General features: G+C 43.5%; 1 protein-coding gene across 1 annotated transcript in view; it reads right to left on the minus strand.

Moving 5' to 3' along the window:
* Positions 1-21,894, minus strand: part of LOC135184000 (serine/threonine-protein kinase PAK 3) — a 139,390-nt gene that overhangs the window by 98,878 nt on the left and 18,618 nt on the right. The window lies entirely within an intron of this gene.

The raw sequence follows: 21,894 nt of genomic DNA on the forward strand, positions 1-21,894 counted from the left end.
AAATGGCATCATAACTCTACTCTCTATCTTTTGCAGATCAAGGACAGATTTTCCCAGACCACTTTTTTTTTCACACCTTGGTTCTGGTTTTCCTGCCAGCTGGATACTCCTACTAGGCTTGCTCTTTTACCTCCCCACCCTGTCTGCAGGTTGTGCTGAACAGTTTTAAGTGAAATCAGATGCTTTCTGGAAGCGCCACAACAGCACAGCAAAAATCCCTGCTGCACTGGGCTCACAGTGGCCACCTTGTGTGCACCCAGGCTGCCTAGCAGATCCTGCTCTGATATGGATTAGATTGCACCAGATTTGGGAGCTCTTGCTGTGATCTGAAAATAATCAAATAGTTTAGACAGAACCCATAAATAGTGTATTTAAATGTTCTGCTCATTTTTCACATGAGAGCATCCTGCCTAAAGAAGCAGACCCCTAAGCTTAAAGTAGAGCAGACAAGCATAAAGGACTGGTGGCAATAGCTGGTCCCACTCTCACTGAGCAAGGGAAGCAGACTATTTATATATCTTCAGCACCCAGACTGTCCCAACAAATATTCCATCCTTCAGCTCTCCAGAGAATTACATATCATTCCTTACTCTGCACAGAGAAGGATTTGCTTTTGCATTCAGTGAATGCTGGTTGGGTTTTTGGTGTAAAAAACAAATCCATGTATTAACTGAAAATCCCCTATGACTCTTGAGAGCAGCAAAGCCACTTTAAACAGTCCATAAACTGGGAGAACCAGCCTGAACAAGGGGTGTTGTGTGGGTCTCTGTTCAACACACATACTGAAGAAGCCAGGGACTGAAGAAGACTGGTAGGAGAATCAGAATAAGGGAGATTTCTCTTTGGGAGACCAGAGTAGCCAGCTTTTTTTAGCTTAACCAAATAGAGACTGAGAGGGGTCACCACTGCAGTCCAGAAATAACTCAAAGGCAAACACCAAAGAAGAAAAATAGCTAGTCAAGATCAGTCACTAGAAATAAACAAAGAAGAATTAAAAGGCCATAAGTAAGTTTAGACTGAAAATTGTAATGTTTCTATAACCAGAAGAATGAGGCAGAAGATACTTTTCAACAGAAATAATGGGGGAAAGAAACCATTAACCAACTTTGGGAGCTTATAAAGCAGGCTCTCGGATGTGGTACCTACAGTCAGAGAGACAGAGTTTCTTGGGTGCTCAGCTCAAACCGAAAGAAGGAAAAAAAACAGAGGAAAATGTCAACATTCACCACTGCTGTCAAAAACCTCTCATTAAAACTAGGCCACAAACGCAGCAAGCTCTGCAAAGAGGAATGCCCAGAGGAGAAAAATGGCATCTCGGTGAATTCAGGCTCCCTGATCAGTTGTGCCCCTCCATCACAAACACAGACACTTGACCCAGGCTTGCTCTCAGGATGAATTGCCAGTTGGGATTTTTCTGTAGCACGTCTACAGCGAGGCATCAGGACACTCTCTATAAAAGCTATCAGAATAACCCTACTCAAATGCACTCTCTTGCAGTGAGCCAAAGCATTAAGAAGAAAAGTGGTCAAGTTTTTCCTGGACTCTGTTTAGTCTCTGTAACTAGAATTTGCAAGAATCAGGAAGGAAAAGAAATGCTTCCATCTCTAGTTGTATCTATTCAAAGGAATTGTGCTCTATTTCCCCCCCAACAAACACTCTCCCTCAGTATTTGAAATTTATGGTCCCAAGAGACATGGAATGCAGAAAGTAGGCAAACACATAAAAGGAAGCAGAGAACTTCTTAAAATCTTTTTTAACATTTCACACAACATACATTGCAGAGAGAGAAGGAAGGAAGGAAGGAAACTCAGCTGGCCTGAAAGAGGCAAAATCATTTTTATGGGTTTATTTTTGAAGCTGAGAGTTCTGGCATGGTGTTTTCCAAAAAGGACACAACACCCTAACTCAATCAGTACCTCAGCTGAGGTCCAGCTTTGACCTGGCAGGATTATGTGCTGGGTTATATGATGCTTTATGCATCTCTCTACCTGTAGGTCTACCCTCCTCTGAAAAGCCTGGCTGTGACACTGAATGCCTATTTATCATGACCAAAACACTGGCAAAATCATTCTTGTCTCCTCTCATGCACAGAGCTTTCAGTTGATATCTTTTACTTGCCCCATGAGATAAAAATGTAAAAGGAAAATGAGCGAGGAAAATCAAGAAAATGGATAAAAAATATGTAGGAGGGGACACAGCAGAAAGAAATTCAGTACAGGAAACAAGTACACCTCCACCTTCACCACCTCCAAACTGTATCCATGTCCCTCTCTTTAATATAAGCTATTTACAAACACTTCAAAAATAAACTGAAGTCTTTCTGACACAGACACCGTGAAAGAAATGCCAGTTTCTCCCTCCTTTCACAGTCTCCTTCCACCTCATCTACAGCCAACCTAGAAGGGGATTTGCTGGGAGATGTCTCAGTACCACAAAGCGCAACATCAGGGAGGCTGAAGGCAGCTGGTGCACTGCAAGCTCCCACCTTCCGTACACAGCAGCAACAAGGCTCTGCCTATGACACAACCACAAGCTGACAATTTCCTGTGACACTGCATAAACTGGTTGGGAACCACCTAGAATTTCTTTAGGTACTGTAACATGAACTGTCAATATATTAATTGTGTCAATATATTGACTGAGTCACAAATGAGACTAGTGAGATGCTGCCTGTTGAAGAGCTCTAAACACCAAACTGTCACTTAAAGGAGGCAGTTCCTTTAATTTTTAGAAGAAAAGAAGCCAAAAGCCTGTCCAAAATTATGACCAACTTCAGTTTAACCACAGGATAGTTAAAAGGGATGGTACAGTACAACGTTATGCAAAACAACTTCTAGGACTTCTTTTTCTTCTTTCCCATAAAAATGAAGGTGCTTGTCAGTCCCACCAAAATACCTTTGACCTCAAAGCTGATCTTAAGCAACAAAACAAGAAAAAATTAATGACAAAATGAAAAAGAGTTTATGGAAGAGTGCAATACGCATACATCTTCCCTCCACACGCTGCTTCCACAGCCACAAGCAGATGACTCCCGAGAGCTGCCAAGGTACAGGACAGAGAACAGCCCCACACACCCTGATGTGTCTCAGGCACTTTGGTAAGGCTCCACCAGATCTTCCATTCTGCTCTGGTTTTGCTAGATATGCTAATAAGTGACCAAGGTTTATTTTACACTCACACACAGAGCTCTTCTCAACAGCATTCTTCCTCTTAAACTCTCAAGAGTAAAACACAGTCTGTGAGGTTTAAGAATGTTCTGTAATTTTTATTTTGAGGCCACAATCATCAATAAGTTAAAACTGAGCTGGCTGAGTCTATCCACAAAACCACAGTTATCAGCCGTCCACAGGCTTGCAGAAGGTCAGAGCAGCCAGACAGGAACTTAACATTCAAGAATGACTGTCTGTATATTAGGTCTTAATTTAGAAGTGATTTGGGTATTTCAGCACTGACTTAAGGTTAGGCATTCCAGGCCTCTCACTGAAGTCACAGGAGCTATCTGTGGGCTCAGAAGTTAGACACGCATTAAGCATCTTCCTGACTTGTGACTTCAGATCATAACATGATCACAATGTCTGTGAGGCAGAGTCCACAGCTTGATACCGACTTGTCCAGCCCTTTACACGATGATCCTGTCTCCTCTGGAATCTAAGAGGTGCTGTATAATAATGATGTGATTAAAATTACATCAATTGAGATCAAACTAGCCTTACATTTGGCTTTGTCAGGAAAAAAACAGAAAGCATCCATAGACACACACTGCTGCTTCTGATGTCAGTAAAAATGTTGGTACTGATCTCATGGAAACCAGGATTTCATTCCAACGTTTGATGCTCTCAGTATCACTAAGTGGGACTGCCCTAGGTTTCAAAACAATTGTTAAGCAAGAGAGTTATCAGTTCTAGAGACAAAAGCAGAACTGTAAACAGTGCCTGTTGCAATGATGGTGATAATTTGAGTCAAAAAAGGAGAATTAATATTTCTCTGCAGCACTGAATGTTCCTAGCAAACACTAGAAATGGCAACAATCTTCAATGACAGACACAGCTTATTGTTCACAGAAGGTTTTCTCATAATCACTTTTTTTTAATCTCTCCAGCCTTTATTTGAAAAGATTTATGCTCTGTCCCTCTGCAATCTACACAGCCCACTACAGTGGAGCAGAGCAGAGACCTGGTCAAGATCCTCACTATCTTCCAAAACCTACTCAGATCCCAGCGAGCCTTTCTCCATCACAGGTCTGCTTTGTCTGGCTGGTGAGTGAGCAAGCACCAAGTCCAAAGATAGGCAAATATTTAGCAGTTCTTTTGGCATCAACACTCCTGTGGAGGGGAATGAAAAGTTCATTTGTATTCACACACAGACAGCAGTTCATACAGCGACTGCTGCATGTCACACAGGCAGGATCAGACCGCAGGCAAGAGGGAAAGTGGGTCGTTAAGTCACAGAAATTCAGTCAACCTGTCCAGATATGAGTCTCAGGAGAACATTCTATTTAGATAGTTTGCTCAATCCTCCTGAAGCTCTATTTATGATCGATTAATCTAGACACACAGAAATGATAATAACTTGGTAAATCTCAGTTTGCAAGAGGTCATTTTTAAAGCACTATTATGTTCATTTAACACTCATGACACCATAATTACAATCAAGCCTCATCTGACATTATCTAGCACTGGGAAGAGAGCAGTGGGGGGGGAGTTTCAGTTAATTCCTAATCTAATTAAAATTCTATTTTGTTCCAGCAGCCAAAGTCATCTTCCTTTTTAAAAGCATACCTGCTTTAATACAATACATATAAAACAATACAGACCTGCAATTATGAATTAAGTAATTTCATTGTAAAGCAACTGCTACATACAAGAAACTCCTGCAACTTGGATGTCTTCATGGAAGAACATGAACTGCACATCTCTAACACAGAACTTGCTAATTCTAGCTCCATACTGCCCAGCACTAATGTAAAGCCAAAGCAGAGCTCGCAGCTTTGCAGGATAAAAGCATAGCTGCATTTCATACCTCACAAAAAACTTACTCTATGCAGCAGAGACTTGAAAGTAAATGTTTGGGATGGGGTTAGGGAAGGATGCTTAATTCTCTTTACAGTTGCCTAGTTCAGTTACAAAGTGATTAGCTTCACTGTGAGAATTACAAGTTGAAATACCACATTTTGAATAATTCAGGATGTCAGCTTGAAGGATGGTAGGCAATGCTTTCTCACTTTAAATCCTATCTCACTCTTCCCCATCCTGATCTCCTGTGACTCCACCAAACATGAAGCAGCAGGCAATAAAAGAACCAGCCATTACTAGACAGCTGCATAAAGCCCTGCTCTCCCCCTTTTCCCCACACACCCATCAAAAATGACTCTCCACATCTATCCTTCTGTTCTTTCTGCTGAGTTGTGAACAAGAATGGGAAAGCAAAGATTATTGATCTGCTCTCCAAATGCAAAAGTGCTGAGCATCCGCAGGCTCCGAGAGAGGAAATCCCTGGACAGGTCATGTCAATAATGTCCTCTATCTGGCAAGACTTGGTACAACTGAAAAACACTTCCAAGGTGTCCGTTATCACAGCTATGGGGTGAGATCAGAAAGTCTGGCTGGGGCTTGTAAATCCCAGTTTAACACAGACACACCAGAATTTATTAACATGGTAGGTTAATGGCTGGGCTCAGCATCACTAAATCAGTTTCTCCTTCTCCAAGTATGAAGTAAAGATGGATAAATCAGAGCATTTCATTTAGAGTGATTTACATTGCAGATAAATCAACAGAGTTATTTGTTAACACATGGCAGGATCTTCTAATCTCTTTCTGGTTTTCCATCAATCAAAACTTTTTGAAATTACATCACTAAATCCCAGACTCAGGGGACAGGGCCATAACTCAAGCCTCGGGGGCAAAACCAAGCAAGTTTATGGTGGGCAGTGATGGTTTGGTTAGGATGGGTGACAAGGCAGCTGGGTTCAATTCTCTGCCCTGGGACTCCTTATACAATCTGGAGGCCATATTCTCGTGTCTTGTTCTACAATTCCTCAATCTACACCTCTGTGCATGTCCTTTTGTGGATTGGATGATGAAGAAAAACAACTTCAGAAGAACATATACTGCAAGGCAGTCAGGCCATCCTAGAGAGCCCCAAGAAGATGCTGAGGTGACCCTCAAGGCAACAGAGAGATCGCTTTTAAATCATAATGACAGATGTAAGACTGAGTGACCTACAAGAGCACAGACTCTGGAGCATTTCTGTGAGGAGCTCCAGTAGGGCTGTGTGAAGACCATTAGTATCATTTGCACAATGAAGAAGACAATTTGCAGAAAAAAACACTGCCTGTCCCCAGGACAGTTTCCCAAAGGAATGCTGTAACCAGTCATAGGAACAATTCAGAAGAGATGGTAGGAGGACTGAAAGAAATGTCCTATGAGGAGGGGCTAAGGACTCTAGGTGCATCTGGTTTGGACAAAAGGAGGCTGAAGGACACCCCCATTGCTCTTTGCAGCTTGATAAGAAGGCTAAGCAGAGAAGGAGGTGCTGATCTCTTCACCCTGACAAGACATGCAGGAATGGTTCAAAGCTGTGCCAGGGCAGGTTTAGACTGGACATTAGGAAGCACTGCATTACCAACAGGGTGGGCAAATGCCACAACCTGCTTCCTAGAGAGCTGGTTGATGCCCCAAGGCATTTTGACAACGGTCTCAGTATCATGCTTTAACTTTTGATCATCCCTGAATTGGTCAGGTAATTAGACCAGATGACAGCTGTAGGTCCCCCCCAACTACTTAGTCTAGTTCTGTTCTGTTCTATTCACTCATACTAAGAGAATCAAAAACCCATTCAGGCCTTGATGTATTGCCAGTTTCAGAGGACTGGCTAGCAGAGGGGCACCACATATCCAGCACACAGGCACACACCACAGCTACTTCTCCAACACCTTTACTGAATCATTTCCATAGCTCTAGAAGGGTGTGTCAAAGGGCAGAGAGGCTCCAAGGACAACTTTCCTGTTGCATCTAAGAATGCATGACTTCTGGACCTGACTCCCTTATCCTGACTCCACCCTGGTCTGCCAGCTATAGAGGGAAAATTAGGAAAGTAGCCTCATTTATAAAACATTTTGAGCTGTGGTCCAGAATAGTGCTCTAGAGGAGTGATTTGTTCTTCAGGCTTGGCTTCTGAGCTCAGTGGCTGCTCAGTGTTTGAGCATATACAGCTATCTTAAGACTCAGGACTAAAGCCCTTATCCTGTGTCTCTGTAGTACATCTCACAGGCTTTCTAAATTCTGTCTCCTCCTCCCAGAAACCAACAAGTTTGTTTTCCTGTGATAACTTCTCCATCACAAAAGCATTCCAAGTTAGTCAAAACACAAACAGAAGAATGAGGTGCACCTCCCTAGGTTTTCACCTAAGAAAAAGATCCTTTCTCAACAACTAGGCCTTGGTGGCTACTGCTTTTCACATGAAAAGCTACTGTTCTGTTTGACTAACCTTCTGCTTCAGCTTTCACGTTGTCATGTGGCGCTGAGGAAGCAATAGCAGAGTAAAGTGCAGTTCAGCAGACAGGAAGGTGGTCAGCACTGTTTGTGTCACTGTGTCTGACCTCTTCATCCAGTTATCTCAGCAGCAATATTCATTAGAATGGATGCAAAGAAGCTGCTTTCTGAAATGCCATCACTCTGATGCAGCTGGTTCTGACATACTTCCTGTGCAAAAAAACACACCGAGTGCTCCTCAGGAAGCCATGAAAAGTCCTGTCTGGACTAGGTGGACAAGCAGCACCAGAAAATTTGGACTAGAAGGCATTTGGTTGCCTTTTTTTTTTCCTTTACCTTTAATACACACCAGAGTGGTTTGGTGCAGCAGATGTCAGAGGGAATCACTCCAGAGAGCAGAATGCCCAAGCCACCATAGAAGAGATACCACACAGTAAGATCAGGCCTTTCCCAGGAGTGGATGCAGCTGCATCCCACAAGCTGAGCAGGATGTTTCCTTCCATGCCAGATAAATCCAGAGCTCAAGTCACAGACTGAGCAGTGGCAACAGGACGCTTCATTGCTGCCTTCCCAGAAGCACCCCTGTTCCCCTCCTCACCCTGCCCAGAGTAAGAGAGGAGTGTAACTTCACTGAGCAGTGCTCTGACTGCTATACCTAGGAATAAACACACACACAAATACACCCTTCTATACACACATACACTTTGTTCACACCCCCATGTGTACACAGACATACACACGTGCATATATTTATGATGGACACAACTGTGTGAACTGAAAAGAGATTAGGACATGTGGTTAGGTGCTCTAGTCTGAGACTTTCCAAGCCCAGATGACCTTGTTGCTCTTTCCCTCTTGGGCCCAGCCATTACCCTGTCAAGATGCTGCTTTACCAGCACAATCACTATGCTGAGGTGTCTGTGTACAGTCAATAAAAAGTTTTGCTAAATTCACTTTTCTCCTCATCAGGAACAATCAGAGTGCAGGGTATAGTGGTGTTGCCCCAGCAGTCCAAACCTCCTCCTACAGTAATCTCATTCTTAGTTTATACTACAGGTATATCCAAGCAAAACAAAGTCAAGAATCATAGAATCATATAATGATATAGAGGGGACCTGCAGAGGTCATCTAGTCCAATCCCCCTGCCACAGCAGGATCACCTAGGGCAGGCCATGCACTCAGATGGGTCTTGAGGGCCTCCAGCAAAAGAGACTTCAAAGCCTTTCTGGGCAGCCATCACACTTACAGTAAGGAAGTTTTTCCTCATACTGAGATGGAACTTTCCTGTTTTACAGTTTGTATCCATTGTGTCCTATCACAAGGCACCACTGAAAAGAATCTTACTCTCTAGGCCTCAGTCTCTGTTGTCTGGAACAATCCCCTACAATTCCTTAATTATTTGAACAATTTGGCAATCTAGTTGGATTTTGCTACTTTCAGAATGATTTCACAGTCCAGAGACACTTGCTGAGAACAAAGCAGAACAAGAGTGCCATTAGAGATATTAGCTGATTAGGTAACTTGTGCTTCAGGTATATTGCATGACTATCAGCACATAAAGCACTGTAATCCATCTGAGCTCTGGCAAGACTCACGCCTTGCATTAGCTGCATGAGCTGCAAGCCCATCTCCAGTGTGCTTTGGCTTTAGGGCACATCCAAAATCTTAGTGAATGCTAGCTCAAAGTTCTATCATCTTATTTGTGTCATCTTTCCCACAGTGGTGACTTGAGATCTACCCTTCAAATGTTTACTCATACACTTCACACACCAGACCAGACACTGCTGAAGCAGAGCTGTGGGTATGTATAATACACTTCCCCCTCCCCCCCATGATATTGTTATGAGGTAGGAGGTGAGATTATTCACATATTAGGCCTTCAGTCTCCAGGGAACTGTCTGTGGTTTCTACATTTATACTTCCAGGGCTGTCACAGAAAATACTGCAAGAGATTCTGATCTCAAAAACTGAGGCAAGTTTAAAAAATAAATAAATAAAGCCCGTGGGGTTTCCACCTCAGCCTCAAAGCTGGGGAGAAACAGAGGGGCTCAGGTTTTTGCTTTCCTCTTCCTTAAAACAAAAAGACAGTAAAGCAGCAGGAGGTCATCACACAAATGGCAATCATAAAATTGATCAGGCTATCAAAGAACTGTCACCAAGCAGAGGAAAACAGATTAATGAGCATTCATTATTGACTGGGCAAGTAGCCTGGCAACAGCTCTCTTCAAGCACTGACAACAGCAGGGCTCGCTAATCGCTTTCAAGCAGGACAGGACCCTTCTTGTGTCACTGGTCAGCACAGCAGTGGGATTTTGCTCCTCAACATGTGGGGAGGATAAAACAGGACTTAGGTATGATACTGGCTGCCCTCTGAGCACGAACATTCCAAACTCTGAAAAAATGTGCAAATCTAGAGTCCAAGATGCACAACCCCCCCGAGACTTGCAGCAGCCCATCACAGGTTGCCGTTTTAGAGAAGGCTGCCTCTTACCAAATGCATATATAACAGTGACGTTTTGAAGGTGAGCAATGAAAAAGTGGTGAGAAAACAAAAGGGTTCACGTGATAAGACATCTTAGTCCCTGCTATTTCAATGACAGGCTGTGGCCAGCAGAACTGCTCAAAATTGGATCAACCTCATTACAAAGAGAGGGGCTGCAGGCTGGGCAGACTCTGAGAACATTTTTCCTCTTCGGTACACTGTCCAGATCTGTTGTATTACTCTGAGCACTGAATTACCTTAATTTTACATCTAACTCAGGGTATGTGGCATACACAGAGATTATCTTTTTTGTATCTAACCAGATAGGATTCACCCACATTCAGAGTCACCAACTCGCATGCTCATGGCTGTCTCCCATTCAAAACAGTCCAGACACAGAAGAGAAGATATTTATTTTATCAGATTTCTGGAGAAGCTCAAGAACGCTTTACAAAAGGCAGTGAAAAGAGTTCAAAGCACCTTATGCCAGCAGCTGGCTCAAGAGACACAGACTTGTTGGTCTGAGTGCTGCCAAGATGGGATGGTGTTGTTACTGGGCAGCAGATGAACTGCAGCCTTGTATAAAACAAGCATTGGTGGCTGTGTTATAAAGAATGAATTACGAGTAGGTGGCTTCTTGGCTTGCTTGAGGGACTGCTTCAATCAGGTAAAAATAAACAAAGACAGGGATGGAGGCCAAAGACATATCAGGGAAGTTCTATCTCAAGAAACCTCTACAACTCACACCTACTCCCTATCCCACAAACTGTGTAGTACAGCCCACATATAGCCACCTCCCATATGTGGCTGAGGGATTCAGAATCACCAGCGACTGCTGCACTGCAGAATGAGTCCTGCAATGCCCAAAGGGGGTCAGTGACAAAGAACCAGAGCAGCCTCATTCTTCTATAGACAGCAACACTGTGGGCTAAACAGCTTTTCTGGTTAATTCAAGCAAGACAATGAGAGTGCTCTTCGTTGCCTCCTAGCTGGTGTTGATTCCTAGCATCAGGTAGGTTGGCTTGAAGCAGCTTCAGGAGAGTGGATGGGAAGGAATCAGAGGAAAGAATATGAGCATCTTGTGTACGACAGGAGGGAGAAGGTGAAGGGTGGTGAAGGCAACTTCAGAGAGGAGAAAATGCAGCCATCAGGAGGGATGACCTTTGCAGTACCAAGAAAAATGAGATAAAATGAGATTTGACAACTTTCATTGCTCTCTGGGAAGGATGATGTATGGAGCTGAAACAGAAGATACAGAGGACCTGCATGGCAGAACCTCATTTGTACCGAGGCTTTAACAAAAAAACAACCAACAAACAAAACTGAAAAAAAAATCAAACCAGCAGCATCCTCTCCATAAGCTCTGGATGCATCTAACAAAAGCATCAAACTGAAAAAATAATCCAAGTATCAATAATTCAGGTAACTCCAAAGCTCTAGATTCCTTGAGACAAAACACCATAATTAGCAAAGAAAATGGAAGCCATTTGCTCTGAGGTCAGTGAGATCAGAACACATGAAGAAACTGAGTTCTACTACCTCATTTTAATACCATATGTTTCCCTCAATGAATAAATTATCATGCCACAAGCTGCTGTTGTTTGTAATGGGACTGAAACGTTCTCTACTGTCTTTTCATGAGTTCAGTCCTCCCCCTCCACATCTTCCTTACAGCAGCATTTTCTTCCAAAATGGAGTGAAAGCAGAGGTAAAAATACCAGCACCGAGAAGAAAAAAAGGAAAAGATGATCCCAAGTCTTGCAATTGTTTGCTCTGCTAACATCCCCCTGACAATCTGCCACAATGAATCACTCCCCAAGAGGATGCTGGTAGTTCAGTGTTGTGAAGTCCTGTTTGGGACCAGCTTGAAAATAACATTTCATCAAAGAGCCAAAAATTGTCCCAGGATAACCTTTAACCCAAATTATCAGTCAAGGTTTCCAGTGCCTTTTTACACACTCAACTTCTTTCCCTCCTATCACCCTTCTGCTTCTGGCTTTGGATTTCCACAGAGAATAAATGAATAAACCTGATCCCCACAGGCCATTTTATTTATGAATGGACAAAATTCTCTCCGCTCCTTCACTGCTTCTCCCACAGCTATCAGACAATGTTCAGACATCCTTCTGCTTGTGCTATCCATGTACAGCTACATTTCATTTAATTCAATTTTGAGTGAAAGCCACAGGAAGCTAATATGATAGCTCCACCAGATAATCTCCCACTTATCTGCCACAATTTCATCCATAAGGTCTTTTCCTCATTTTACTTCAAGATTCCCAAACACCTCACAATCCCATCTGCTAATCTTATGGCAAAAGTAGTGATTTGTCTTTTTAGCCATGTCAAAGATTCTGAGATGTAGATAGAGACAAATAAAGTTTCGAGATATTATTTTTCATTTGCTGTTTATACTATTAAATTGGAAAAGTAAATGGTTAAATTTCAGCACTAGGAGGGACATTAGTCTTGCTAAGTGCTTCTAACAGAGTTGCATGCAAAAAAATAAAGCCCAACACTGTGCATAAATAACTAAAATAAAATGAAGCTATACAATTATATGGCATTTTAATGGGACTTTGTAATTATATTGCATTTTAATGAGATCTGGACAATTAACTCCTTTCAGCTCTTTGCAAATCTCTGCCTTAGGCAATAACCTTGTGCAAATGTCCACTCCAAACCAATGTCTAAAACAAGCCCCAGGGTGACTCACATCTTTACTGAAGTATAGCTGCCTGCAAACTGAAAACCAGTCACTGCTGGCCCATCACAGTGGCTAGCACACAAAGCAGGAGTGCTTTGCTCAGCCACAAGCCAACAGGGGATTTCATCACACAAAACATAACGTCAAGAGCCTGGAACAAGCAGCCTCATCCCATCCATTTTCTTTTGCACCACAGTCCAGCAGAGTTGACTGGGAGGGGAAAGCATCATTTCTTCAATCACTGATGTCACATTTTAAATCAATATGGAGGGGGATGTTGCCTTGGGAACTTCCCCACTGAATACTAACCTGTGCCAACCTGTTTCTCTGTTAAGAGCTGGTAAGGCAAGACGAGTTCAATGACATAACCTAATGGGTCAAGAAATCTAAATTCTCCCTGGGAACTGCATCTCTAAATAAAACCCTTCCTTGCATTGCAGTGCTATTTATAAGGGCTGCAAGTTTATGGTCCTCATTCCCTATTTAGTTTAGCCTTTCTCTAATATTCATTATCTCACTCTTGACTTCTTGCTGTCTGCATATCCATTGTCACCTCTCATTTAGAAGTGACTCATTCTTAAAAGGATTTAGTCAGCTGTGAACAGCCGAGCTGAGCACTGTGCACAGCACAGCCAGGGAAAGAAAAACTCTAGAAATGTCTGGACAGATCTATCTAGATAATCACTGCAGGCAGAGCAAGTAGGCAGCCCAAAGAACCTACCTTGAGCATTCCAGAATTTTGCTCCCAGAATTTAAAGCAAGATTATTGTTCCTGTCATGCAGAAGGTGCAGGAGCCTTCCCCTCCACTCCATCACTGCCCATCATGCAGAAGTAAAATAGAACATTTTAACCTCTGTCCAGAAGCAATACTCAAGAGCAGAAATTTGACCCACTGTCCTACTCTTCTATATGCTATAAAAATCCCTTCTCCAAGGAACTCACAATATTTTGCCCCTTGTTAGAACTCTTTGGGATGCCTTCTTCTTTGACTATGGGCAGGGGTACCTTCCAGTGGAACTCATCTCAAAATATGGCTCTGTTGGATCTCACCTCCTCAGTTCATGGCCACCTGAACTGGCTGCCTAGGCAGCTCACAGGTCCATGAAGGAAGCTGCTTATGGCACAGGAGGTCAGGAGAACTGAGAGGCTGCTGTGAGGGCTTGTAGGAAGAGCCCCCTTCAAGGAACCCTTACATCTCTGGGAAATGACAAGCCATCCTCAGAGTCCAAAATAGCTGGATGCCCTCTCCATCAGCAATGAGCTTACTCACTTGGGAAAGGAAAAGGAGGCCCTATATTAAAGGAGAATTTAATCTAAGGTTTAAGAGAGTGGCTGAGGATCAGAGAGAGGTGTCCAATACACTGTGCTAGCAACATGCATCCAGCTTCCTCTTCAAATGACTCTAATAAACTGGGAAAACCCTGTCTGTCTGAATATATTGTAAGTTGGTGAGGCGTGCATTTAGCCCCTGACAAGGCTGATGTCCACAGTGCAGTCACATGCAGTAACAACTACAGTAACAACTGAAGAGGATGACAAGTTACTGCCACACCTTACCAATCCGTGGCATGAGGAGCGCCCTTGCTTTGTCTGCTCCCAATTTGTCAGGGGTTTGTTCAAAGGAACAAAATAACTCCACCTCGTCCTCATCACCCACACACCCTGTGCCCGCATGGACTGTCTGTGCACCCAGTTCAGCAATGCAGCAATGGAGCTTTCTGCAGTCACAGTCACCATAAGGTCAAATCTCCCTGGGATGGTCCTGCCAGATCCTGGGACTGAAAAATCGACTCTGCCTCTCAAATTCCAATCTGCAAAATGAAGCCATCCCACAAAAAATGCAACCAAAGAGACATTAAGGATGGGAAAGAGCAAAAATTCACCCTGTTCTTCTACCCAGAAAAGGACAAAATTCAGAACCAGTTTTGCTCAAGGCTCTGTTGTCACCGAAAGCAATACATCTGAAGGATGGAAAAGCCAGACAGATAAATGCTTCTAATTTTGGCATATCCTGCTTACAAAGGCACCACGCAGTAAATCACCCCAAACCATAACAGATGCCAGCACAACCAGTGTGGTGAGAGCAACACTGAATCCAGGCCTTGGTTTCAGTATCTCTGCCAGAGCTGGACACTGCACATGGATGTCCACACCTGAACTGTGCTGACATTTCTTCCACTTTCCACTTTATGTCCTCAGGCAGATGAGTTTGCTGAGAGTAGAAAGCTCAAAATGTTTGCTGGAACCAGCTTGTAAGAGTATCAGAGAGTAAGCATTACATCTGCAAGGATGAGCACTTCCTTGCAGAACTAGCTCCAGAAGCAGTTTTCATCCAATTAGTGAACAAACTGTTGCTAGGCTTAAAGAATTTGCTTAGCCAAACTATTTGGACCTTGCTTCTACAGCCTGCAGTACAAGAAGCCGGCAGTATGAGTTCTTTTTTCCTGAAATTAGTAAGACCAAACAAGAAATAGCCCCTCATGGGTCAAAACCACACATGACAGCAACTGTTACCATCCAAGTAACGTAGCAACAAAACAACTGTGCAGATACAGTCAACCGGGTTATGCTTTAAAAAAACAAGTGAGTTTTTCTGGATGCAGTGCAGTTCTGATTTCAAATCCTTAGGGCTTTGTCACAAGGTATAGCTCCACCACATTGCCGAAACAAAACAAAATAGGGGAAAATTACCCTTCCTAAAGACACAGAAAGCAGAGCAAAACGGGGGGGAAAAAGAGAGAGAAGGGAGAACTCATTTCTTAAATAAGAGTTCCCTAAGAGTCGTTCAGCTTGCTCCAATCACAGATTAGCATACGGCAGGCAAATCATGCAGATAAGAGATGGGACAAAGCCTAATCGACCTACTTCTTCTCCCTATGTAGGGTAAACTTTTCACAACATAAGTGAAATAAAATGAAAAGTCCTCAGCAGGGAGCCCCTATTCTTGCTAGTGCTCTTCCTGGTTGGCTGTTGGTTGTTTTTTTTAAAGCCTAGGAGAATGCCAAAAGAGATGATAAATCCCTTCTTGCTGACCTATGGCATTAGGTGGGAATCCTAAACACGCTGGAGTGTAGACCGCATCACAAAATAAAGTAAGCTCTTGGGGAAGGAGCAGTCTCTGGGTTCCAAACAGTGACTGTCTCACCACAGCATTAAGAAACAAAAATTCTTTTATACTGATCTTTTGCAACGTTGAACATTTTGACCATTTCTTTGGTATCAGACAATCCAGTTGCATCTTGAACCATCCCACATCTCCTTGCAACAGTGAACAAAGACTCCTCAGCAGCAGAGACTTTTCTTCCGAAAGAAATTCTTCATCCAACTTTTACACCCCTCCACCTCATAATGACTCAGAAAGAGTTTGAGAAGTATTCCTTGTGATTACCAATCCAGTCAAATTAGATTCACATTGCTTCTCCCTTAGCTCAACTACACTCTCTTTAGCTCTGGTTAACCACTGTTTGTCAGTCATGTCCAGCACACAGATTAAATCCAAACAGCCTGTTCCCCGATGGCGTCACCAGCCTGGATGCTCCGCTTCCCCTCGGCGCTGCCACACGCAGGAGCCAACGCAAAAGCATGCAGCAAGCTGCCCTACCGGGAGACAAACACACCCAAGGTGCTTGTCATCAGAGCTTGCCGAAACTCACACATCACTCGTCTTCCAGCTTTCCTCCCTGGACACATCCCCAACACTAAAACCTATGAAAAGCACATGGGGAGACAGGAGGAGGGAGAGGAGTGGAAGTTAAAGTTTCTAGAACAGAAGTTTTGCAAAGCTTCCTCTGTTTTCTACTCCTAAATGCAAATACTGTTATAAGGAGAATGATTCTCTTCTTTATTGTTCTCTTTTCATTTTCTACCTTTCCAAGCACCCTCAATTTTGGAAAAGGTACAGAATGCAAAATTCCACTGTTGCCTTTTTCACAACTTGCCTTTGACATTTTACAAAGAAGCTGGTTGGGTTTTTTTTCCCCCAAAGAGTCAGGAAAGAAAAATGCAAAAGAAAATATCCCTAAAATCCCCATAAGCTGTATTCATGCAACTGCATCAGGAGTTTAAAAATGCTGGGAGTGGTGGAATGGAGCATTCAGAAAAGAACAAGAGTTAAAAAAAAATCAAATACAAAGGGAACAACTGTGTGCTAGTTTGAAGCTAGCTAGAATATTTTGGTGAGAAGAACTAGATTACAGGCTGTGAAAAGGAAAACACAATGATGTCTACTTCACTCATAGGCTTACTAAGAGATACAAGAAGAATCCAAACATAGATAACTCACTTCTCCTGCTGGGGAGCTCCAAGATGCATCTCTCTCTCTAACCTCACCCTCCGTTTCTCTGACTAATCCACTTTGCTTCCTAAGCCCCTGACCAAACCTCCATTCTTCCTTGGGACTGGGGTAAGGTTGACAGGGGTAGGGGGAAGGTGAAGGGGCGATTGGGAGCCCCTCCTGGGGACTCAGGTTTCTGGGAGAGGTGTTGTGTTTCTGTATTACCTTTTACCTTGTATATTTCTGTATATAAATGTATATACTGTAAATATCTGCTTGTGTATTCTGCTAAGCTGTAAATAATAAGCTTCATTCAATTTCCAGAGCCAGCTGAGTCTAGTCTGGGTGATTTCCAAAGTGGGGGGGGGTGGGTAACGTCCAAACCATCACACAATGTTTTCTGAAATACAGTTTTGATTCCTTCCCACTTCTCTATCACAGAGTGGGGAAGTTATTTTGTTTCAATTATGCATCGTTTTCTACCAAAACATCTTGGAAGGTAATAAAAAATCATTTTAATTCTGCTTTTTCTAAGCCTAGCAGTTGGACATGGACCATCAAAGCTGTCTGATGTGCTACCACAGTCCACTAGATCATACACTGAATGTCTGCCCAGTGCACTCCTCTCCAGAGACTGGTTCCAGTTTTCCTGCATCTTGTGAAAATTGCAGGGGTAACAACCTGAAAAACATCCCCATCTCTCTTTGTAAGACATGGAACTGACCAGTGAGAGTGTCCACAGAGAGCGACAATATCGCAAGTGTCTGCCCCTGAATCCCAGTTAAAGAAGGGGCACATTCTGCACTCAGGTCACACCAGGCTTTGTACACGTGTCCAGATTTTCTAACAAGCCAAGCAGCTGTAACAGAAGCCAAAAAGCAGCCTGAACTTTGAAATCAAACCGTCTTGATCTACACAGGAACAACTGTATTGCAAACATAGTGGCTTTGCTAAAGGGAGACCACACAGGGCCCAGCAGTTCACCTTCGGTTAGGAAATTGCCTTCGGCCAGCGCTCCGCAGGCACCTGCTGCTGCTGCTGCTCCCAGCAAAGCAGAGCTCAGCAGGCACGGAAGGAGGGGACAGGTGCTGGTACCTGGGGAATTGGAGAGCTACAGAATCGGAAAGTATTTTCTAAACCCTCAAACACTTCAGCAATAAATGTGCATTCCTCAGGAGGTGCAGGTCCTCTGTTAATGAGGAAGCAGAAGGACAGAAGCACACCTGCTGATGGGCAACCAGGAACAGGAATTCACCCTGCAGAACACAAAAACACAGCAGCAAAACAGAATTCAGTACGGAGATATCCTGTGGTCTCTGCTGTTTCAGGGCCCATGTTCAATTTTCACACTCACCCCCAGCAGCGAGGGGCAGGGCACAGTTGGCTGGCAGCTGGGGCATGTCCCAGATGCATTTAAGCAAAGCAGCCTCACGTGGGAAACCTCCCTCCATGACCCAGAGGGGAGAAGGTATAAAAACAAAAGAAATAAGCTTTAGTTTGCCCCAGCACTGGCTTTTATCCTCTCCTGGACCTTCATACTCTAACCCTCCAAGTATCTCAGCCAAACCCCCTCTGACTCTGGAAGCAGGCTATGGCTTCCATTTTCCAGGAGTCTTGAACCAAAGGTCTGACCCAAGTGCTCTTCTACACAAGCAAATTAACATCCAAATTCAAGTTGAAAACACTGTGCCAGTGTGGCCAGCATCCAGGTGTGAGAGGAGTTGTTTGGGCTCAGGCTATCTTAGCAGCTCTCCTGCTGCCAAAAGTGAAGAGAGTCCACAACTCTAAGGAGCCACTCTGGAAATTTACCCTTACACCACTACACTAATGAGAGTGGGTTTGCAGGAGGTCAACTGGCCAGAAAACAAGGCCCTGGACAAAGGGAAATGAAAATCAACTGGAAAGTCAACATACAATGATGGGAAGAAGGAAGCTGTGGGATGCATGACAGACATTTTATAGTCTTCACCCCAGCTGGCTGTCCCTAAAAACCCTCAATACAGCAACAAAGCATTTACAGGCCCACTTCCAAAGGTAGAGGGAATCATCTCACAGGGTTTCTGGGTTCAGGTCCACAAGGCAGTATATATATGGATTTCCCTGAGTGTGTGGGCAGGACTGCTGTCAGATTTTGGGAGCAGCTGAGTCTTATGAACTTCTCCCATTTCCCTTCTGGAGGGCTGGATGAAGAACTCTGCACTAAAAGCCACATTACAGGGTTCTTCATCTGGGAATGGCAGATCTTCCCTGTCTCAGTGGATGCCCAGGAGCCTAAGACTACCCTTCTGGTACCAAAGACTTGCCTTTCTGCCTGAGATATCCCAGGCACTCCCCAGAAGTCCCTGTGTGGCTCAGAGCAGTTACCTTTCAAAGTAATGTCTTTTTAATTTGCTCAAGGACACTTTGTGGTGCCATTACAGTATCTCTCCACAAAACAATCCATTACACAGCTTGGAAACTTAATTAATTAAACAACATGCACAATTCTTTTCAGCAGCTAATGCAGCAAAGATAAAAATGATCTGCCAAGTTCTTGCTTACTTCAGTGTCACTTACAAGAACTCTGAAGTTTCTGGGCAGACAAACAGCCCCTTTCTTACCACCTACTATAGCTTTTCTGATCACATAAAATACATCTGTACAAAAGGGGATCTTCTCAAAGAGTAGATGCTACAGCCCAGAAGCCTTGCAACTGACTGCCCTCCACATTACCTTTGCTTCAAAGCTGCCAAAGCTGCCAGCACCAGTAAATTTTTTTCTAGTTCTTCAACTCCTGCTGTGTGGTTTTCCTTGAAGACACTCTTTGGAACATAATTCTCATGGTTCATCCCATTGCTTTCTATGCAATAAGGTCTCTCAGCTGTTACCCATGGCTTGGTATTGTTTGAGTTCCCCCTTTCTGTCGCAAGGTAAAATAGAGAAGGAAAGGAGTAATCAGGTTTTCTATTTCTCTGCAAGCTTTAAAAGCAGGTGATGATAATATGGAATATTAGCAAACTTGCTAATTTGCTGCACTTCTCTGAGACACAAACACCTTCCCTACAAACAAGGGGTTAAACTGAATCACTGTTTCACCCACTCCCACTTATACTGCTGAAATGAGAGAGGAAAAAAGGGAGAATCTTGGGAGGATCAATGCTTTGTTTCCATGGAACAAATTACCCTACTCAGCAGTTTGCTAATTTATCATTCTTCATTTTAAAAGTAAGTTTTCTTGGAAGTTTAATACTTTTTGTTTCCCTGGAAATGCAGGGTTTGTCTTGCCTCTCCTACACAATAAGGCAGAAGAGAGAGAGCAAATCCACCCAAAGCAATCTGACAGCTCTCAGAGTTACTAATAATACTTCAATATGAGTAGCTCACTGATTGTATCACCAGAAGTAGTTACTGATAAAGGACACCAAGAGGCAATATCCCTTGTGGAGATTGGGAGCATCAGGTAAATTCCTTCACTGAGTTGTTCTTAAGTGTCCATGGCTTATCAGCAAGGCTAGGAGGACTGTGTTACTTTGTCAGGAAAAGACTGGGATCTGCAGCATCGAAAGACAACTGAATCATAAGAGTTCAGCTAAGTCAGTCACTAAACAGGAGCAAAATTAGATGCATTACATTAGTCACACTGGAGGTTTCCATCTCACTCCTGGAGATGGTGGAGGATCTCTGCTGGGATCACACAGGCTGGCTCCTCACATTGTAGCCATAACCACTAAGGTCACTATTTTGTAGCCTCCTTCACACACCTCAGGAGAGATGGGCCCAAGGAAAAACTTAGTCTGAAAGCCCACATCTGTAAATGGCAGCCACACCAGAACCCTCCTTTGAATTCAAACACTACTGTAGTTCAGCTCAGAGCACGCAGTGCTGGTTGGATACAAACCCCATCTGCAATTAGCAGGAGCAGCTTCCCTCCATCTCTGAAACTCATCCTCAGCCATGCAGCAACCCTGCCATTCAGCTCTCCTCCTCTCCCCCACAGAGCCTGGGAAAGCAGAAAACCTTTCTTCATCTCTCGTTGGCTAGCCCCTGTCACAAACCCATATTCCAAGGACCAGGGGGAACACTAATTAGAGAAGCAAATACAGCCTGGTTTTGAATATGCAAGGACTCAGTAACACAGACTGGATTTCAAACCAGCTGGCTCATTGTGGGGCAAACAGCTGCTGGATTTGTCAGGCTTCACTGCCTGTCCGGCCCAGCACCGGGGTAGAAATACACTGAAAGAGATTTCCACCAACACATGTGAGACTCTAACTTCCCCTCCCTCAAGCTGGCATAGAAGCCATCCCTTCAAATGGGGTCAGTGCTAATTAACCCACTTTAAGACCCTTTCTACAGAAAAAAAGAATATTTTTCTTTCTGTGGACACACAGCTTAGTCTGCCAGCTCTCTTTTCTTACTTGCAGCGAGAGGGATTTTGAGTACCCTCCTCATTCAGGAAGATCCCCAGTAAACAGAGAAAGGCCTCTTGTAACAGCAGAACACATAGGTGGAAATATCAGTTTACTTCACTGAAAAGCACAAGTAGAATTGTGAAATGAAAGGAGCTTATTCAGAGCTGTCTGTCAGGAAGGTTTGGCTTGGCACTGTTCACAGAAGGACATTTGGGCTTGGTGTATATATATTTATTGGGAAAATGAGCAGGTAGAATATATTCATGAACCCATGTTAAGGACTTTCCTTTTTTTACTGCTGCACACACACATGACTTTTCTTCAGTCAAAAGCCAAGTCATCTTATTTCCCCTTCAAAAGACCTGCAAAGCCAGAGGACCTGCAGGAAAAAAAACCATTTATTCTGTAGCATCTTTTAAACATAGAAGGTACCTCAGAGTGAAGACTGAACCTGTGACTTACTGATTTGTTGCCAATAACTCAAACACAGATTCACATGCTTCATGCCAGACCTGCTTATAAAAATAATCCAAACCAACAAACAAAAT

The sequence above is a fragment of the Pogoniulus pusillus genome, chromosome 19 (assembly GCF_015220805.1).
Source record: "Pogoniulus pusillus isolate bPogPus1 chromosome 19, bPogPus1.pri, whole genome shotgun sequence".
Lineage (NCBI taxonomy): Eukaryota > Metazoa > Chordata > Aves > Piciformes > Lybiidae > Pogoniulus > Pogoniulus pusillus.